General features: G+C 35.3%; 1 non-coding gene across 1 annotated transcript; it reads right to left on the bottom strand.

The window, feature by feature from the left end:
- Positions 1–939: 939 nt before the first annotated feature.
- On the bottom strand, positions 940–1,046 carry LOC120250919. The gene has a single exon (XR_005533249.1). It is a non-coding gene; the product is annotated as a small nucleolar RNA R71 (small nucleolar RNA).
- Between the last annotated feature and the right edge of the window lie 20,130 nt (positions 1,047–21,176).

Genomic DNA, 21,176 nt, shown 5'->3' with positions numbered 1-21,176 from the left:
GAGAAATCTAGGTTTTGTATATTTCTGGAAACTTTTTGGTTCAAATAGGATTGCATGTTTAGACAACCATTATCCTGTGCCTTATAACCCTAGGATGATGCTATGCCTGGACATCGCTTTCTTCCTTGATTCTCTCCTATTATTTCCCGTATTTTCTTATGTTCATTTGCTTTTATTCACACATACATCGCTCGATCGTATAGGCTATTTTTTAGGTTTAGAGTTATTACTAGTATTCACCTCCTTTCCTGCAAACTGCCACTCTGTACTTACGCATACTTTATTACGTAATTAGCACATAAACTTGCATTCCTACAAAGCTTTTGGTGCTATTGCCAGGGGAAGGGTAGTGATATTAGGAATACTTAATTATCCATCACTTCAGCTATTTCTTTTCTTTCTTCTTCGTTTTTCTTTTGTTTTCTTTATTATTTTCTTCTCTTTTGTTTGATTTCAGTATATACCACCAAGGGGCAAATCAAAAAGACTGGGAGAAGCAAGAACATTGTAGAAAGAGTGATTGGAACCAAATTGAGAATAACTCTACTGAACGAAACAAGATCTTTGACAGTGAGTGTTGAGGGAGATTATGCTCATCCCACTTTTGACAGTTCTCAGTTAAGTATAGTGCACCCACCAATTATAGCAGACAACTTTGAGCTTAAGCCTGCGTTTGTACAAATGGTTCAGAATTCAGTACAGTTTCATGGATTACCGGATGAGGATCATAACAGTTATATTGGGGGTTTCCTTGAAGTATGCGACATGTTTAAGATTAAAAATGTTTCTGAAAATGCCATCAAACTTCTTTTACTCCCATTTTTATTGAAAGAAAAAGCTAAACAGTGGATTCAGGCTCTTCCTAGAGTATCTATCACGACTTGGGAACAACTTGTCGAAGAGTTCTTGGCCCGTTATTTCATTATAGGAAGAACAACTAAGCTACGTCAAGAGACTACAAGTTATGCATAGTTGGACACTAAATCATTATTTGAGGCGTGGGAGAGATTAAAAGACTTGTTAAGGAAATGCCCGCATCATAACCTCGATGAATGGATGGAAGTTCAGATTTTTCATCAAGGTTTCAATTAGAGTACCAGGCAGATTATTGATTCAGCAGCAAAAGGATCACTTGGCAATAAGATCCCGCAAGCCGCCAAGAAGTTGATTAAAGAAATAGGCATGAACAATTATCAATGGAATTTAAGAGGCAAATCTGTAGTAAAGACAATGGGCATGATTGAAGTTAGTGGCACATATAACCCAGGATGTCGAAATCACCCCAATTACTCTCGGCAAAATCAAGGACAACAGAAGAAGCCCCGCTAGTGTTTCCCCTCACCAACAGAATGATAAGAGACCTGAATTTGAGAAAGTGCTCACCCAGTTTATTCAGAGTATAGATATTAAGTTTTAGCTGTCAGACAACCGGAGCGTAGAAGTGTCGATGAGAAACTAGCAAGCTTATCTTCAGAATTTGGAGAACTAGGTGGGACAGATTGCCAAATTGTTTTCTGAAATACCTTAAGGAATTTTACCGAGTAATACTGAAGCCAATCCCTATGAGCATCTCAAGGCACTTACTCTTCAGAATGGTAAAGAGGTGGGTACGGGTAGTGAAAAGTTGATAGTGAAGAAAAGGGAGCCAGAAATTGAGGCTATTGAAAGTCTGACAAGGGAAAGGGAGCCTACTCCAAATATTGAGAAGAGAACATCACCACCGGTGAAGGAGTATGTTCCCCATCTGCCTCACCTATCAAGATTGAAGAATGATTGCACAGACGAACAATTTAAGAGACTTTTGGACTTTTTGAAGCAATTGCACGTCAATGTACCATTTGTTGAAGCCTTATCTCAAATGCCAAAGTACGGAAAGTTTCTCAAGAACCTACTAACAAATAAGCAAAAGTTTGAAGATTTATCAATGGTCACATTGAGTGAAGGGAGCTCGGTGTTACTTCAGAACTAACTACAGAGGAAATAGAAAGATCCATGTGGTTTTACTGTACCTTATAACATAGGTCAATTTGTTAATAAAAAAGCCCTAGCGAATCTAAGTGCTAGTACTGATGTGATGCCACCATGTTTAAGAGGCTTGGACTTTGTGACCTTAAACCAACCAGGATGACATTGCCACTAGCTGACCGCTCCACTAGGCATCCTAGGGGAATCATAGAAAATGTTTTGGTTAAGGTTGGCAAATATATTTTCTCCAGTAGATTTTATGATTCTTGATGTAGTTGAGGATGTTAAAGTGCCCCTCATTCTTAGTAGGTCATTCCTAGCCACCTCCCAAGCCCTCATTGATGTCAGTAATGCTAGAATAACACTTAGGGTTAGGGATGTGGAAGTCATGTTTGCTTTACCCGATGCAATGAAACATCCTCCTACTTTTAATGATACTTGTTATTTTCTTGATAAGATTGATTCGATTGTTGATAAATGTGTCAGGAAATCTTATACAAGGAGCCTTTTGAGGAGTCATTGGACAATCCTCCTATTGCAGAGACCGCCCCTTTACTTACACCAACCATGACTAAGGAAAACACAAGCAAAAAGAATTGGTAAGTTCCCTATTTTCTCCAACCTTGCACTTAGGCATTATTTCGAAGACAATGATTTTGGTGATGAGAAATGCTTTTACTTTGAGCCTCCACGACATGAGTGTTTCAGTTACGTCAAGCTTGTAAATTCTCATGTGTTGGTCGGATCCTTGTGACCTTGGACACTCATTTTGTATTTCTCAAGTCTTATATGTATTTATGTTTAATTGCAGGAAATAGGAAAAACTCTGCTCAATTTTCCATGACTCTTATGGGCAACTTACGCCCATAAACCCGGCCGTAAGCCTTAAACAGAGAGTTTTAATTGCATCTTACGCCCATAAGCCACCTCGCAAGGGAATTCATAGAGTCTTACGAGTGCATTTATGGCAGTCTTGGTAAGCATAATTCATAGGTTCCTTATGGGTGCCTTACGCCCAAAAAGTAAGGTCGAAAGGGTCGTACAGAGCACCTTACGGGTATACTTTAAAACCAGAACAAGACAAAGATCCTACAGACTACAGTGCTAAGTCTCATACAGTTGTAACCTAGGTAATCAAAGAGATGTACCCTTATCAGGCAGGCCTTACGGCCGTACGCACCCTGTAATTGTTCATTTAGAGAAACTTATAGTCGAGCCTTACGCCTGTAAGTCGGCCATAAGCAACTACGGTTTTAGTGCTGTTGGTGACCTTTAATCTTCATTTCTAATTTTTTTTCACCAGATTGAGGTCGCCGCTACTTCCTTCTCCACCTATTTTCTTTTCCTCGTCTTCCACTTTGGCTTTGAGTGTTTTTGAACAAGTTTGGACCACTTTGAAGCTCCTCACTGGCCATTTCTTTTATTTTCCTCTTAATTAGGAAGGTAATTGTTATTTTTCATAATTCTTGAGTCATTCATCTTAATTGTTGCACGAAAACAAATTTATGTTGCTTGGCAATGCTTAAATGATAGTTTATAGTAAAAATTTGTAAATTTTCAAGATTTATTATAAATGAGGGGTCCTTACGGCTTCAGCCCGTTCCTTACGACCGTAAGGTTGCCGTAAAGGTGACTTTCCCCAAGGCTTATGTCCATAAGCCTTCCCGTAAGCAGGTCATAAGCATGCTTATTTTATTTGAATTTCATGTTTTTGCATTCTAAACTTTGTATTTTTCTTATGCAGGATGGTTAGAGCAAAGAGGACAGCTGTTAGGCTGACCAAGCGGGGTCGGACTGAGGCTTCCACCTCAACTCCGGCCGCCATGAAGGAGACGTCTATTCTTATTATCAATTCAGCGCTGCATTTTCTGAGGCTCGCTTCTAATAGCAGTTTGCCCACTTGAAGACAAAACGGTTTGGCCCATCCCGTACAGTGGATTGGCACAGTTTTTGTGTAGTTAGGCCTAGAGAAGGAGGTTCGGGGGATGTTCCAGTTGGGTAGCTGGAGCCGGCTTTTCTCCTACAAGGAGCAGACATATAGAGATAGCACACTCGTGGTTTTGGCCACTTTTGAGGTGGATAAAGGCTTCGTAGTGTTTAATAGAACCGGCTCCATCAGATTTCAGCTGTTTAGGGAGCAACGACAGCTTTCTTTTATAGAGTTTACTCTACTATTAGGGCTATATGACACGGGTTTCACCAGCACCCCACAGAATGAGTAGTTGCTGATCGAATTTTCTCCTGGTGTCACCATTAAGGAAGTTTGGCAGCACCTGAGCAGTGAGCGAAGCTACGAGCCGGGCCTCACGAAGGCCTTCTTCCTCACTCGCTTAGCTCACAGGTACGCCCATGCTATCATGGTTCGCTCTTTTGCAGGTAATGCTAATAGCACTAGAGTGGTAGGGCTACATGAGCTCCTATTTCTCTTAAGCCTTGTAAAGCACAGTCCCATCTACCTTGGCTACGTGCTGGCAAACTTCATCACACACTAGGGTCAGTACATACGCCTTGGTGAGATCTTTACAGGCCCATACATTACATGACTCATCCGAGGTATGGACATGATCAATCGATTCCAGGGGCATGACGTGGTTAGCGTCACATCTTCTCTTGTAATTGATACTTTACAGCTGATGCGGATGGTGGTGTGTCGTGACGGTCATTTCATCCTTACCCCGACTACGGAGCAGCTACCGCCAGGGGGTGAGGATGAGGATGATGAGTCGGATAATGAGTCTGGTTGTGAGTCATCCCTGCCGTCAGCTACTAAGCCAACCAAGCCGACAACAGCAGTGACTCACACTCGACGATGATTAGAGATTCAGGAGCTGAGGGCTGCTGTGGTTCAGCTGTAGGAGGGCCAGCAGACCATTATTGCTACCCAGACACGGATCGAGGCCAACCTTGGTCGTGCACTGGATTTTCTTTCGCGACTGGTTCGTCCTCCAATTCCCGCTCCTCCTGCATCCACTCCTGCTCATTCCTCGCATCCATCGACAGATTTTGTACAACTGAAGGCCGCTGGGCATTAGCTTTATTTTATTTCATTTCATTTTGTATTCATTCTATGCTTATGTTGTTATCAAAGTATAAAGAAAAGTAAATAAGCTAAGATTATGCTTCCCTAATTGAGATTCAATGAGTTGTGGAAATATAAAAACAGAAGGTCCCAAATCTAACGTCAACCATGACTAGTCCCCTATGAGATCCCAGCGGATAGAAGACTCTCGACACCTTACACCATATATGACTGCATATAGCCATAGGGATTCTAAGTGATAAACCCTAATCCCAAATCTAGAAAAAACCCTTGAGTGTAGGTGAAAGATCCCTAATCATAACTAAGCCCCAGCGGAGAGGAAACTCTCGACGCTTCTGTGAGCCCCACTCCTTAATTAAATCCTAGCCATTTATATTATTTTTAATCCTAGCCATTGATATTATTTTTTTAATCCTAGCCGTTGATTGTGTTTTCAGTTTCAAAACCCTAAACACCTCTTCGCCTCCTTCTGATTTAGATCGCCATTAGGAAAAGAGAAAGACCTAGTCTTATCTTTCTCTGCCTGTTTGCGAGTGGAGTCGGCGGCGAGGATGGGAGAATTGTCTCGTCATCCATTATTGATTTAGTATTATTGTTGAGGTAAGCTTCCTCTTCCTCGGATCTTTGACCAAAATGTAGAATTGTTATTGTTGTTTTCTAGATCTTGATGACGGATGTAAGTGATTGATGGGTTAGGTTATCTTCTTGTTTGAGGAGTTTGGGATTAATTTGATAAGTTTCAGATTTTATTTTTGATAATGGTAGAAACTCCTTTTCAATTTTAGGGATCTTAAAGACAGAATTTGGAGGAGAGTAAAATAAGAAACTTGTAGAGTTCGACGTTGGCTAAGTACCTGCCAAATTTTAGAATTTTTGCGATTATATTCTGTAAGATATAGCCTTTGAATGTAGGTGCCTCGGGTAGAATTTCTGTGCAGACCGTTAAGGGTTTTTGAGTTATTTTATCTTTTCAGATTTTATTCATCTATAGTTTGTGAGATATAGCCCTATAAGTATAATTGTCTTATATGATATTTCTGTGTAGAACTTGAAGAGTTATGGCAATTTTTTATGATCTTGGAAATTGAATTGGATAAGGTGCAAAATAGGAAAGTTGTTCATTTTTTTGAGTTATCTAATCGTCACTAAAAATTTCATTACGTTTGAGTTGTAGTTTGAGAGATATGTATGGTTTGAAAGTATATGTCTAAATTATAAGTTTGCAAAAAAATAATTTGGAGAATCAAAGGAATGCTATAATTTAAGTAGTACTCCAAATAACATGAATTTCGGATATGTCATAGTCTTTGGTGTCTACTTTTCTTAGAATCTTGAAATAGTATATGTAAAGTTTGAGGGGTTTAGTGCTCATTGGTCGCAATGGAATTGTTCATTTGCCCTTTAAAGCGAGATAATTGTTGTTGTACTCTCGCAAGAATCAATATTTGGGAGTCTAGATTAATAGCTTGAATGCATCTGTACTCTTCTAAAAAAACCCTCATTTTGTAATTCTATTGCTTATTAGCCTCTTAAGCTTTGTAGCATCATCCGATATTGTTTTGAAACTAATAGAATTTCTTGCCAAATATAGGACATGCCAAAAAGCCGTGAATTCATGTAAGTTTTGGGAGTATTTTTGAAAGCGTTAATATGGTAAGTATCCCACATATAAATACTATTATATGTATAGACTCGAAAATTCTAGTTTTATGAACTTATGTAATTTTTTTATAAAAATACTGATTATTTTTGATTTATATTTTGAATTATTATTTATTATTATTTTTCGAATTATTTTTAAATTATTTGAAATTTGGAGTTAATGATATTTTATTTTGGATTAAAATTATCTTAAAGGTTTAAATATTTATTTAAATTCGGATTATTTAATTTCTAGAGTTTTAGATAGTTTATATAAATACGTATTATTTAAATTGAATTTTTGATATTTTTAAGTTAATATCCGATTAATTATTATTATTATTTTGTTAAAATTATCATGTCATGGTTGGATTCAAATAACTCATTTATTTTTGATATGATAAAAATGGGATCATGCGATCGCTAAAAAAATTTTTACCGGCAAATTATTCAGTATTTTTCCCAATCTGAATTTTGATAGTTTATTGTTTTTGTGTACATGAAGTATTTTGACATAGAAACTAATCCCCAATCAACTATGCGCTAACCCTGTCACTGGGGGTTAAACATTGACAATGTCGATATGTACTCTGAAGAGAAACTATAGTTTCCATTATTGATTTAGTATTATTGTTGAGGTAAGCTTCCTCTTCCTCGGATCTTTGACCAAAATGTAGAATTGTTATTGTTGTTTTCTAGATCTTGATGACGGATGTAAGTGATTGATGGGTTAGGTTATCTTCTTGTTTGAGGAGTTTGGGATTAATTTGATAAGTTTCAGATTTTATTTTTGATAATGGTAGAAACTCCTTTTCAATTTTAGGGATCTTAAAGGCAGAATTTGGAGGAGAGTAAAATAAGAAACTTGTAGAGTTCGACGTTGGCTAAGTACCTGCCAAATTTTAGAATTTTTGCGATTATATTCTGTAAGATATAGCCTTTGAATGTAGGTGCCTCGGGTAGAATTTCATCGTGCAGCACGTTAAGGGTTTTTGAGTTATTTTATCTTTTCAGATTTTATTCATCTATAGTTTGTGAGATATAGCCCTATAAGTATAATTGTTCTTATATGATATTTACGTCGTAGAACTTGAAGAGTTATGGCAATTTTTTTATGATCTTGGAAATTGAATTGGATAAGGTGCAAAAATAGGAAAGTTGTTCATTTTTGAGTTATCTAATCGTCACTAAAAATTTCATTACGTTTGGAGTTGTAGTTTGAGAGATATGTATGGTTTGAAAGTATATGTCTAAATTATAAGTTTTGCAAAAATAAATTTGGAGAATCAAAGGAATGTTATAATTTAAGTAGTACTCAAATAACATGAATTTCGGATATGTCATAGTCTTTGGTGTCTACTTTTCTTAGAATCTTGAAATAGTATATGTAAAGTTTGAGGGGTTTAGTGCTCATTGGTCGCAATGGAATTGTTCATTTGCCCTTTAAAGCAGATAATTGTTGTTGTACTCTCGCAAGAATCAATATTTGGGAGTCTAGATTAATAGCTTGAATTTTTTTTTTTTTTGCATCTGTACCCTTCTAAAAACCTCATTTTGTAATTCTATTGCTTATTAGCCTCTTAAGCTTTGTAGCATCATCTGATATTGTTTTGAAACTAATAGAATTTCTTGCCAAATATAGGACATGCCAAAAGCCGTGAATTCATGTAAGTTTTGGGAGTATTTTTGGGCGTTAATATGGTAAGTATCCCACATATAAATACTATTATATGTATAGACTCGAAAATTCTAGTTTTATGAACTTATGTAATTTTTTTATAAAAATACTGATTATTTTGATTTATATTTTGAATTATTATTTATTATTATTTTCGGAATTATTTTAAATTATTTGAAATTTGGAGTTAATGATATTTTATTTTGGATTAAAATTATCTTAAAGGTTTAAATATTTATTTAAATTCGGATTATTTAATTTCTAGAGTTTTAGATAGTTTATATAAATACGTATTATTTAAATTCGAATTTTCGGATATTTTTAAGTTAATATCTGATTAATTATTATTATTATTTTGTTAAAATTATCTGTTCATGGTTGGATTCAAATAACTCATTTATTTTGATATGATAAAATGGGATCATGCGACTGCTAAAAATTTTACCTGGCAAATTATTCGTATTTTCCCAATCTGAATTTTGATAGTTTATTGTTTTTGTGTACATGAAGTATTTTGACATAGAAACTAATCCCCAATCAACTATGCGCTAACCCTGTCACTGGGGGTTAAACATTGACAATGTCGATATGTACTCTGAAGAGAAACTATAGTTTCCATTATTGATTTAGTATTATTGTTGAGGTAAGCTTCCTCTTCCTCGGATCTTTGACCAAAATGTAGAATTGTTATTGTTGTTTTCTAGATCTTGATGACGGATGTAAGTGATTGATGGGTTAGGTTATCTTCTTGTTTGAGGAGTTTGGGATTAATTTGATAAGTTTCAGATTTTATTTTTGATAATGGTAGAAACTCCTTTTCAATTTTAGGGATCTTAAAGGCAGAATTTGGAGGAGAGTAAAATAAGAAACTTGTAGAGTTCGACGTTGGCTAAGTACCTGCCAAATTTTAGAATTTTTGCGATTATATTCTGTAAGATATAGCCTTTGAATGTAGGTGCCTCGGGTAGAATTTCTGTGCAGACCGTTAAGGGTTTTTGAGTTATTTTATCTTTTCAGATTTTATTCATCTATAGTTTGTGAGATATAGCCCTATAAGTATAATTGTCTTATATGATATTTCTGTGTAGAACTTGAAGAGTTATGGCAATTTTTTATGATCTTGGAAATTGAATTGGATAAGGTGCAAAATAGGAAAGTTGTTCATTTTTGAGTTATCTAATCGTCACTAAAATTTCATTACGTTTGGAGTTGTAGTTTGAGAGATATGTATGGTTTGAAAGTATATGTCTAAATTATAAGTTTGCAAAAATAGCTGGAGAATCAAAGGAATGCTATAATTTAAGTAGTACTCCAAATAACATGAATTTCGGATATGTCATAGTCTTTGGTGTCTACTTTTCTTAGAATCTTGAAATAGTATATGTAAAGTTTGAGGGGTTTAGTGCTCATTGGTCGCAATGGAATTGTTCATTTGCCCTTTAAAAGCGGATAATTGTTGTTGTACTCGCAAGAATCAATATTTGGGAGTCTAGATTAATAGCTTGAATTTTTTTTTTTTTTGCATCTGTACCCTTCTAAAAACCTCATTTTGTAATTCTATTGCTTATTAGCCTCTTAAGCTTTGTAGCATCATCTGATATTGTTTTGAAACTAATAGAATTTCTTGCCAAATATAGGACATGCCAAAAGCCGTGAATTCATGTAAGTTTTGGGAGTATTTTTGGGCGTTAATATGGTAAGTATCCCACATATAAATACTATTATATGTATAGACTCGAAAATTCTAGTTTTATGAACTTATGTAATTTTTTTATAAAAATACTGATTATTTTGATTTATATTTTGAATTATTATTTATTATTATTTTCGGAATTATTTTAAATTATTTGAAATTTGGAGTTAATGATATTTTATTTTGGATTAAAATTATCTTAAAGGTTTAAATATTTATTTAAATTCGGATTATTTAATTTCTAGAGTTTTAGATAGTTTATATAAATACGTATTATTTAAATTCGGAATTTCAGATATTTTTAAGTTAATATCTGATTAATTATTATTATTATTTTGTTAAAATTATCTGTTCATGGTTGGATTCAAATAACTCATTTATTTTGATATGATAAAATGGGATCATGCGACTGCTAAAAATTTTACCTGGCAAATTATTCGTATTTTCCCAATCTGAATTTTGATAGTTTATTGTTTTTGTGTACATGAAGTATTTTGACATAGAAACTAATCCCCAATCAACTATGCGCTAACCCTGTCACTGGGGGTTAAACATTGACAATGTCGATATGTACTCTGAAGAGAAACTATAGTTTCCATTATTGATTTAGTATTATTGTTGAGGTAAGCTTCCTCTTCCTCGGATCTTTGACCAAAATGTAGAATTGTTATTGTTGTTTTCTAGATCTTGATGACGGATGTAAGTGATTGATGGGTTAGGTTATCTTCTTGTTTGAGGAGTTTGGGATTAATTTGATAAGTTTCAGATTTTATTTTTGATAATGGTAGAAACTCCTTTTCAATTTTAGGGATCTTAAAGGCAGAATTTGGAGGAGAGTAAAATAAGAAACTTGTAGAGTTCGACGTTGGCTAAGTACCTGCCAAATTTTAGAATTTTTGCGATTATATTCTGTAAGATATAGCCTTTGAATGTAGGTGCCTCGGGTAGAATTTCTGTGCAGACCGTTAAGGGTTTTTGAGTTATTTTATCTTTTCAGATTTTATTCATCTATAGTTTGTGAGATATAGCCCTATAAGTATAATTGTCTTATATGATATTTCTGTGTAGAACTTGAAGAGTTATGGCAATTTTTTATGATCTTGGAAATTGAATTGGATAAGGTGCAAAATAGGAAAGTTGTTCATTTTTGAGTTATCTAATCGTCACTAAAATTTCATTACGTTTGGAGTTGTAGTTTGAGAGATATGTATGGTTTGAAAGTATATGTCTAAATTATAAGTTTGCAAAAATAGCTGGAGAATCAAAGGAATGCTATAATTTAAGTAGTACTCCAAATAACATGAATTTCGGATATGTCATAGTCTTTGGTGTCTACTTTTCTTAGAATCTTGAAATAGTATATGTAAAGTTTGAGGGGTTTAGTGCTCATTGGTCGCAATGGAATTGTTCATTTGCCCTTTAAAGCAGATAATTGTTGTTGTACTCTCGCAAGAATCAATATTTGGGAGTCTAGATTAATAGCTTGAATTGCATCTGTACCCTTCTAAAAACCTCATTTTGTAATTCTATTGCTTATTAGCCTCTTAAGCTTTGTAGCATCATCTGATATTGTTTTGAAACTAATAGAATTTCTTGCCAAATATAGGACATGCCAAAAGCCGTGAATTCATGTAAGTTTTGGGAGTATTTTTGGGCGTTAATATGGTAAGTATCCCACATATAAATACTATTATATGTATAGACTCGAAAATTCTAGTTTTATGAACTTATGTAATTTTTTTATAAAAATACTGATTATTTTGATTTATATTTTGAATTATTATTTATTATTATTTTCGGAATTATTTTAAATTATTTGAAATTTGGAGTTAATGATATTTTATTTTGGATTAAAATTATCTTAAAGGTTTAAATATTTATTTAAATTCGGATTATTTAATTTCTAGAGTTTTAGATAGTTTATATAAATACGTATTATTTAAATTCGGAATTTCAGATATTTTTAAGTTAATATCTGATTAATTATTATTATTATTTTGTTAAAATTATCTGTTCATGGTTGGATTCAAATAACTCATTTATTTTGATATGATAAAATGGGATCATGCGACTGCTAAAAATTTTACCTGGCAAATTATTCGTATTTTCCCAATCTGAATTTTGATAGTTTATTGTTTTTGTGTACATGAAGTATTTTGACATAGAAACTAATCCCCAATCAACTATGCGCTAACCCTGTCACTGGGGGTTAAACATTGACAATGTCGATATGTACTCTGAAGAGAAACTATAGTTTCCCACCGCTTTCCGTCGGTGAAGAATAACGGCCTCTGATAATTTTGACTCGGGTCACCGAGACTAAACAAATGAGCTCTGATATTCTGGCTCGGGTCACAGAGGGTAAATATATAAATTTTGTTATTTCGTTTTGTCAATAGTTGTTTGTGGGACATATATGCTTGACTTTTTGATCAGTTATGTTTTATTGGAAAAAAAAACTTTGACTTCTGAATTTGATTCTGATAAACTTGTATTTTATTACATTTTGTTTGACTTTTGAAATTTTGAAACTTTTATGATCCCGATATGTTTAGTGGGTACTTATTGGGCTGTGAAGCTCATAATCTGTTTTTTTTAGATCAGGGGTTCAATAGCTCACTGCTTTGAGAATCAGGTTTTGAGGCCTTACACGCCTACTGGGTCTCAGCCTTGTAGGTGCGTGGTCGTTTGTCGGCACACCGGATCTGGCGAGCGGGGATTGGGCCGCGACAGCTTCACTTTGAGGGGAAGGGGGACGTTCCGCTACCTCTCGACTCACCCTTCAACCTTGGTAAATCTAATCATAATGGTGATGGTCACTCATCAAAAGGATGATTAGAATAGGTTCTCAACCCTAGTATCCTCTAATTGAAAACCAAGCATCAAAGACACAAGATTGAAACTCAAATAAATACTCAATTAAAGGAAACACAATTAATCCTAATGGTGCCGATCGCGTAATAAAGTGTACGTAAGTGCAGAGTGTCGGTCTATATGGAAGAAAGTGAATACTAGCAATAACTCTAAACCTAAAAAATAGACTGAAAGATCGAGTGGTCTGTGTGTGAACAAAAGTAAATAAAAACAAGAAAATACGAGAAATAATAGGAGAGAAGTCAAGGAAGAAAGCGATGTCTAGGCATAGGATCCCTCTAAGGTAATGAGGTTTAGGACAATGGTTGTCTAAACATGCAATCATATTTGAACCAAAAGGTTTCCAGAATTATACAAAACTATGATTCCTCAGGCGAAGTGTAACTGAATAAATACAGAGTTGATATAGACATCCACACAATCGCATTAACACTCTATGATACCTTATTGTGGACTAATAAAAATCTCTTAAGTAGATACTCTCTCTCAAAAAGAGAGATTATCCTTAATCCGAATACAGAGTAGAAATGTGATTCCTTTTAAAATTCACTCCACATGATTGTAAAGAGCACGTAAATTATCACTAATCTACTTGAAAGGATGGTGGGAGACAAAGTCTCATAGATACCTAACGGACGCATTATGGGTGTGTCAATTATGCAATTATATAAGCATGTAAATATGCACTTAATACCACATATGGTATGTGATGCTACAAGTGCAGGGGTCATCAAGTAATACCTCGTGGGTGAACACGAGGGTCGTATTTCCTCAGGAGCTGCAAGAGGCTCCTATTACTTCATTTTCACTTAGCCTAATCGATTATGCTCTTTCTTTAGTTTACTTGTATAACTCAATTAAACAATACAATTGGAGACGTCGTTAACTACGCTTAGAAAGAGTTGGGAGTATGTACTATAGTTATCTTGATTATTAATTATGTTAGGTGTCAAGTGTCAATCAGGTTCTAGGATCGAACCGGGGGAATTTAAAGGCCTACTAGCACCAATAAGCCACGGCGACTAGGTCTAAATCACTAGGAACTTAAGATGGAATCTCTTCCACCCCAGCCTCCTATGTTTGCCTTAAGTGCGGGAATCCCACGAGAAGAGACCAATCAATCCCTAATCCTGAATCCTAGATATGCCTAACCTCTTACAACATGCATAGATCTATCATAGCATGGGCGTCATCAACATTGGGGCATATGCTACTCATCCACATCAATAATACTAAGCAATTAAGAACATGCAATGACTATGAAAACTAGAACAATTTATATTAATCAATCAAAATTCATAATTAATAACCGAGATACCTAGACATACAATTCCCCTCGAATTAGATTCTTATGGATCATAACAAGCAAAGCATCAAATCACAAGAGAACCACAAGACCAAATAAAGAATAAATAAGTTTTTTGATGTATTCCTAGACTAACTGCAGCCAATAGTTCTCTGAAGGTTGGGGATGAGAGTATCCTAAGATTGTCCGGATGACGTATGTTACTCACAACCCTTTGATGATGATCTTTGAAGATGCATATCACGCGCGATCTTCTCCGATGATGCTTGTTCACATACTCTTGAGAAATCCGCCGGAATCCATTGCAATATGGAAGAAGCACTATTTTTCGCCACTCAGATCTCCAGAATCCGGTCATCCTAGGTGTTCAGTAAAAAAGTCTCCCCGAATTTAGAGAATACATATTTATAGTAATTGGCTCCGCCATGGCCTTTCCACAGGCATTTGTGATGCCCGTTGTGAGTAAGTTGTTTCTTGGGCTTCAAGTCACATCCTAGCACAGTCTTTGGGCATTATGTATCTTGACAACGCCCGTTATATACTTCACCAACGCCCATTGTGAGGCCATTGTGGCTTCTTTGTTGCTTTCAGTGAGTTCATGTTGCCACGGCTTGATCACGACAGTGGTAAGTATAAACGAGCGTTATGAGTTTCCATAATGTCTGTTATAAGTCATGGTATAGCCTTGATTAAGCAACTTGCTTCATTTTGTTTTAAAACACCCTTGAATTTGCTTCTCTCTTCCTAAAATAGAGATATAGGTCATTGTGAACAAAAGAATGAAATTTCTTACTAATGAGGTGCTAAACAAGTAGAATTTCATGCTAAATGCAATGTAAATGATACAGAAAATATGGTTAGTTTAGCACTTATCAATACCCTAACCAGAGGTGTACCCACTATCCCCCCAAATTAGGGTATGCCTATGATAGGTGGAAATTTTTTCTCGTCGTGTAGTAATATCAAGTATGATAGTTAGGGCTTTCGCCTCATTAGCAATCAAGCATTCAATCACGCAATTAGACTCAAATAGATATGATTGTAAATGAGAAATGAATTAAAGCATTAAAGATCCAACAACCAAAGTCAAGAATATAAACCCTGGAGTTCAACTATGCCCAAATATTTACAAATTAGCCCTCCATTAATGGAGGGAAATAATTCAAGATAAAAATGATGGAAGAAAACATAAAAGCCATGAATCCCCCTTTTAAATCCCTAGGATGAAGAATCGCTAGAGAATTTGCTTGAGAAGTTTCCACGCATGTCGCCAAGATGAGCTTGACAGCTACGATATTCAATCTCATCTGGTTAAAAATAACAAAAGAAAAATCTCTAACCTATTTGTTCGGTTACAATTTAGTGGTTCTTCTAAACTAGTTTTTACCTATCCCACCTATATAGTTAATGTATTTTGTTCATATATCTCAATTTATTTTTCAATCATCTCATCCTAGATGCATAGATTTTAAGCCTAAAAAAAATTGTAAAAGTAGTAATTAGAACCATAATTTGGTAGTTGAAGATCTATTTTGAGTAGTATAATGAAGTTGTGACTCTTGTGAATACTTACGTACCAATGGAGCTTGGTGTTATGTCATGATGATTTTGATTCACTTGATTTACATACTCTCCATAGCTTAATTAACTAGGTTTGAATGTGAAGGTGCAGATCATTGTTAGCCACAAGGTTTGCTTGTTTTCTATTTCTTTGATCTGTTTGGTTTAGTTTTATAGTGGATAATTTTTAAATTTACTTTATGAAATTCTTAATTTCCATCAAAGTATGCAAAATAAGCATGGCGATTTGTAAAATAACACCAATGGCAAAAAACTTTTGCTACTATTTTCAATCATTTTTATGTCAACAAAATTTTAATAATAAAATTAACTATTGCGATGACAATATTCATTACTATTTCAATTTTTTTCTGATAAAATTGTCACAAACAAATAAAGTAATTGTGATCATATAGTTTTATCATAGATACCAAGTTTGAAATGACACTTTTATCCTTTTGAATATTTAATTAAATAACACTTAATTATAAAATTAAATAATTAACTATAATAATTAAATAAAAACTTATCATATATATAATTATAATAATAAAAAAAAATGATATTTTTTTGGCCACAAAGAGATTTAATTAAATTAAAGTTATTAAAATTATACTTTTGTATCGGTGTATATTTAGTTAAATAAAAATTACTAATTATAATAATTAAGGTGTATAAAATTTTCTCTTATTGAAATTTAATTATATAAAAATCAATTATGTAAATAGTTAATTAAAATAATTAAAACTAATAATAATTAAAATGAGATATTTAATTTGAATATTTAATTATACTAATTTTTTAAATAAAAAATTTATTTATCATAAATTATATGTAATTAGATTTATGTGTATCAAGGGTACAAAAGTAATTTTGTCACATTCATTACCATTTTCTTTCCTATTCCCCATTACATTCTCATCCAGTGAACCAAGCACATCCTTAGTATTAGGAATTTCGTCACAAAAGTATTAAGCAATTGTGACCATTTATCTAAATTATCGTTATTTTATTAATTTTGGAGGTATTTATGACCTGTGGAGTGATGACTTAAAAAATGAATCATTTTTAATAATAATGGCTAAAATTATGGCTTTTAGGGACAACTGTTCCCATTTGTTTGTATCTTCGTTTCGAGTCTGTCTCTGCAAGAAAAGATTGGAGCATTTAGATTCAATTAATAAAGGTATAATACCCTAATTGGTCCCCCTATATTTCTCTCTCTTTTCTTTCGGTCCCTCTACTCAGAAATGCTCCCAACTAATCCCTCTACTTTTGAAAATTTACCCATTTAGGAAGAAATGCTCCCAACTAGTCCCTCTACATTTGAAAATAGGGGCATTTGTGAGTATATGGACTAAATGAGAAGAGCGAGAAAAGTAGAAAGACCAATTGGGGTATTATACCATTAATAAAAGATCACAAGATTAGTATTGTCTAGAGCTTTATTAATTGAAATTAATAAAAGATCACAATTTAATTTCCCAAGCAGTCCCTCCTTTTTCAATTTACTTATTTTTCAGTCCCTACAACTCATGCCATCAAATTATTTTAAAAAATGTACTTCCCGTTTATTAAATATATTTTTTATTTACGATTATGTGTTTATATGTAACTATATAAGTTTTCATTTAATATGTAACATTTTTTTATTTAATATTCGTTCCTAATGTTTAATAGCTTTATTTCTTGTTTATTATTTTGTGTTTCCGTTTAAAAACGTTGAGGAGCATTTCAGTCAAAAGTACTGGAAAGTAAGCTGTCAGAAGGCTAGGTGTCAGAAAAAGAAAGGACTTTTTTGAGATATGAAATTGTTTAATGATTTGTTGACCAAGTGAGAAAATTGAAGGGATGTTATGAACAATTTCTCTTTTTAAAATTACTTCATGATCTTAATTAAATTCCATCAAATATGCAAAACAAGCATGGCAATTAGTTAAATAACATCAATGGCAAAAAAAATTTGGTTACTATTTTCAATCATTTTTTGTAACTGCCAAAAAAAACCCCCAAAGTTTGCAATATTTCCAAAAACACCCCCTTAATTTGGGAATCCCTAAAAACCCATTCCTTTTAATTGCATTCTCTTCCAAACCCCCAAAGCATGAAACGGTGGTTAACGGAGTGATTTTTAAATTTTATGGACCAAATTTCCCGCGCATGGGAAGTCGTGGCATTGCCATCATTTCAGCGGTTAGAGAAGAAGTGGGGTTAGGGTAATCCCAAGAGATAACTTTACTGGAGCCGTATACTTGATTTTTATCAACTCGCCTCTTCAACTTTTTCTCTTTCATCTCTGCCGGAATATCCTCTGTAATTTCAGCTTTTTCCTTTCCACTGGTGTCTCGAAGGAGAAGTCCCACACAAGTATTCGGTATTTCATCAGTTCGCAATCTAAGGTATTGAAGAAGTTTTGATTATGGTTTTATGTTAACTATTCTGTTACAAAGAAAGATTTTTCAATTTTGTTTTGTGGTTCTGTTTTTATTGGAAGACATTGAAGCCTGCAGGGGCATTTATCGGCTGGGGTTTTGTTAGTCTGCACGGAGATTTCTCGGCTAGGGTTTTGTTTTGTTTTAATTTACATTTTCGTCTGCCTACACGATTGAATTAGTTTTTCGATTGTTATGATTTGTGTAATATTTATAATTTACGTTTCTCCTTTCATTTGATATGGTTGCAGTTTTACAAATGAGGTCTCCGTTTAAGATATGAGTTGTGGTTTTAAAAAATATGTCACCACTTAACTATTGTTGTCTCTGTTTAACAAACTACGTCTCCATTTAACAAATGATATCTCTGTTTAAAAATTGACATGTTACCGTTTAAAAATTTTCATTTCCCGCTTAAAAAATTGTGAATACTGCTGAATGTGTTGTCATTGTCACAAGCTAGTGATTATGGCGGTCAACCTAGTTAATGGGCGATGCTACTTGACACCGGTAGTGGAGACCTTGCCTGAATTGAAAGTTCACATGATTCCTCGACACTGGGAGATCATCCGAAGGACACCGTTTGCAACATTTACTGAGTTGGAAGCTGTATTCCAAGAGCAGGCAAGATAGATGCGTGGGGTTAAAGACCAACACAGGGTATATTAAGGGTTGCTCGGTCGCGCTTAACATCTGGTTTTACGAGCTGAACGGAACCGGAAAGAAAGTCTGTTTCGGCAAGATCCCAAGGATGTTGTGCTACGGTGAAAGTACTTACCAGAAGCAAGTAACGATAGAAACCAGCTTGTCATCGCTCAAAGGAAAAGAGGTAATAAATCATGAACATATTATTTAATGTTTAAACATATTATTTAGCGTTTAACTGTATTATTTACAGTTTAAAACTTATTCATAAAAGTTTAAAAATTTTGTTCTCCGTTTAAATATATTCTATAATGTTTAAATATATAAATACTCTGTTTAAATATAGTTTTTATTGCTTAAACTGAATGATTTTGTTGAAATTGTTTGGTTTACATATGTTAGTTTCCTGAGCTGGTTCCGGCGAATGCTGAAGAAGATATATTTGTTCGGGCCAACCGACGGATGAATGCTATTGGTCCGGAACCACTTGCTCGAAGACAGGATGAGAGGGTAGCCTCTTCCATGCGCGCTTGACGCCGTTCTCCTACTTCTAGCCCACCACGGGCACGCATTTCTCGACGCCGGAGAAGCCCTCTCCTACCCCGCCTGATTGCAATAACCCCCTTGACCACGACAATGACAGTCCCCCGGATTGTGGTAGCCCCCCCGACCATGGCAGCCCCTCCGACCGTGGCAGCCCCATCGACGGCACTAGGTGAAGATGTCACTGCAACTCTTCTGCAGGCGTCCTAGATATTGATGACCGAGTTTCCTCGGCTTGTCGCTCGGGTTGAGGCACTGGAAGGACGGTCACAATCGATTGTGCCGTCTCTCCAAAGAAATGAAGCACCCGGGACGGACAAGGCGTCAAAATTTGATGACGGCGACATCATCGGGGTGGTCATTCCAAGACGGCCACATTCAAAGAGACTTGCGAAAAAGAAGAGAACAATAATGCCTCTGTCTCCATCGTCGGCTGATGATGAAACAATAGCAACACCATCGGCGGCTGATGTTGTTACTAAGTCTGTCGCCGTTGATGACATGGCCATGACGGTGGAGGAGATCATAGATGATGTTGCCATTGCCATGGTTGAGAAGATCGTTTACTCTGTTGTTAACAAAATCCCTGACCCGGTGGAACCGGCTGCCGAGAGTGCTGCATCAAAGATGGACACAATCTCTGAAGAACAAGAATAAGCTAAGGGTGTGTCTCCCATTGATGATGTTGCCGTGGCCACGGTTGAGAAGATCGTTGACTCTGTTATCAACGAAAGCATAGGGACGGTGGAACCAACGGCCGACAGTACCGCATCGAAGCCAGACACAATCCCATAACAACAAGAAACATGTAAGGATATGTCTGCGGTTGATGTTGTCGTCGTCCCCGCATCTAAGGAAGATGCTGCTGGTGCTGAACACCATCAAGGCTCAACAACAGTGCCGCATGATGACCCCGACCAAGCAACGAGAGATATGATCGAGGTCAATCAAAAATAAGACGAGAATGCTCAGAAAGTCTTTGTTCCGAAGAAGAAAAAATGGGTTGGCCAATCGCGTCTTAACAAATACGAGCAGGAGTTGATAAGGATCTTCCTCAACTGCCCTATAGACAGATAAGTTTGAAGTTTTTGTGATAGTGTTTAAATGTTTATATATTATCACTTAATTTATCTATGTAACGTTTAAGTATTATAAAAAATGGGTTGGCCAATCGCGTCTTAACTATACACTCTTATAAGGAGATGGTCACAGACGATGTGATGGACGCTTTCATATGCATAATACAAAAGTTGCTGAGCAAAGTGCCATATCCTTATAAGAAGGACGCCTCCATCACACGACCACTGGCGCTGTTTATGTCAAAGCAGGACGACGCACATGAAACCACTATGGCTATGATCGGAGATGCTGCACGCAACTTGTATGATGTTAAAATTGTCATCCTCCCGATAATCATGAATGGCCACTTCCATGTCATCGTCCTTGACAATGACAAACAAGAATACAGGCATTATTCTTCATGTCAAAGCGCGGGGTACGATAAAGACGCGCTGGACATGGTAAGTTCTTTAATAAATTGTGTCTGATTAATAGTGTTTGGTAAATAATCAGTATTCTAATCTCAACTTGTATACCTCGACAGCAGAATCTATTCGACATTTGTGTCGATATGGAGTTCGGCGAGTCGGCGACCTCAAAGTACCCACTAGTTCACGACATGGAAACCCCACAATAAAAACAAGGAAGTGTCGACTGCGCCATCTATGTCATGCGGTTTATCGAGCAATTACTCGCTGATGAGAAGCTACGGCTACCGCAAACAGACGTCCCTTATCTGA

Source organism: Dioscorea cayenensis, chromosome 19, assembly GCF_009730915.1.
Source record: "Dioscorea cayenensis subsp. rotundata cultivar TDr96_F1 chromosome 19, TDr96_F1_v2_PseudoChromosome.rev07_lg8_w22 25.fasta, whole genome shotgun sequence".
NCBI lineage: Eukaryota > Viridiplantae > Streptophyta > Magnoliopsida > Dioscoreales > Dioscoreaceae > Dioscorea > Dioscorea cayenensis.
The sequence above is the reverse complement of the archived record's forward strand: the minus strand, read 5'-3'. Positions and strand labels throughout refer to the sequence as shown.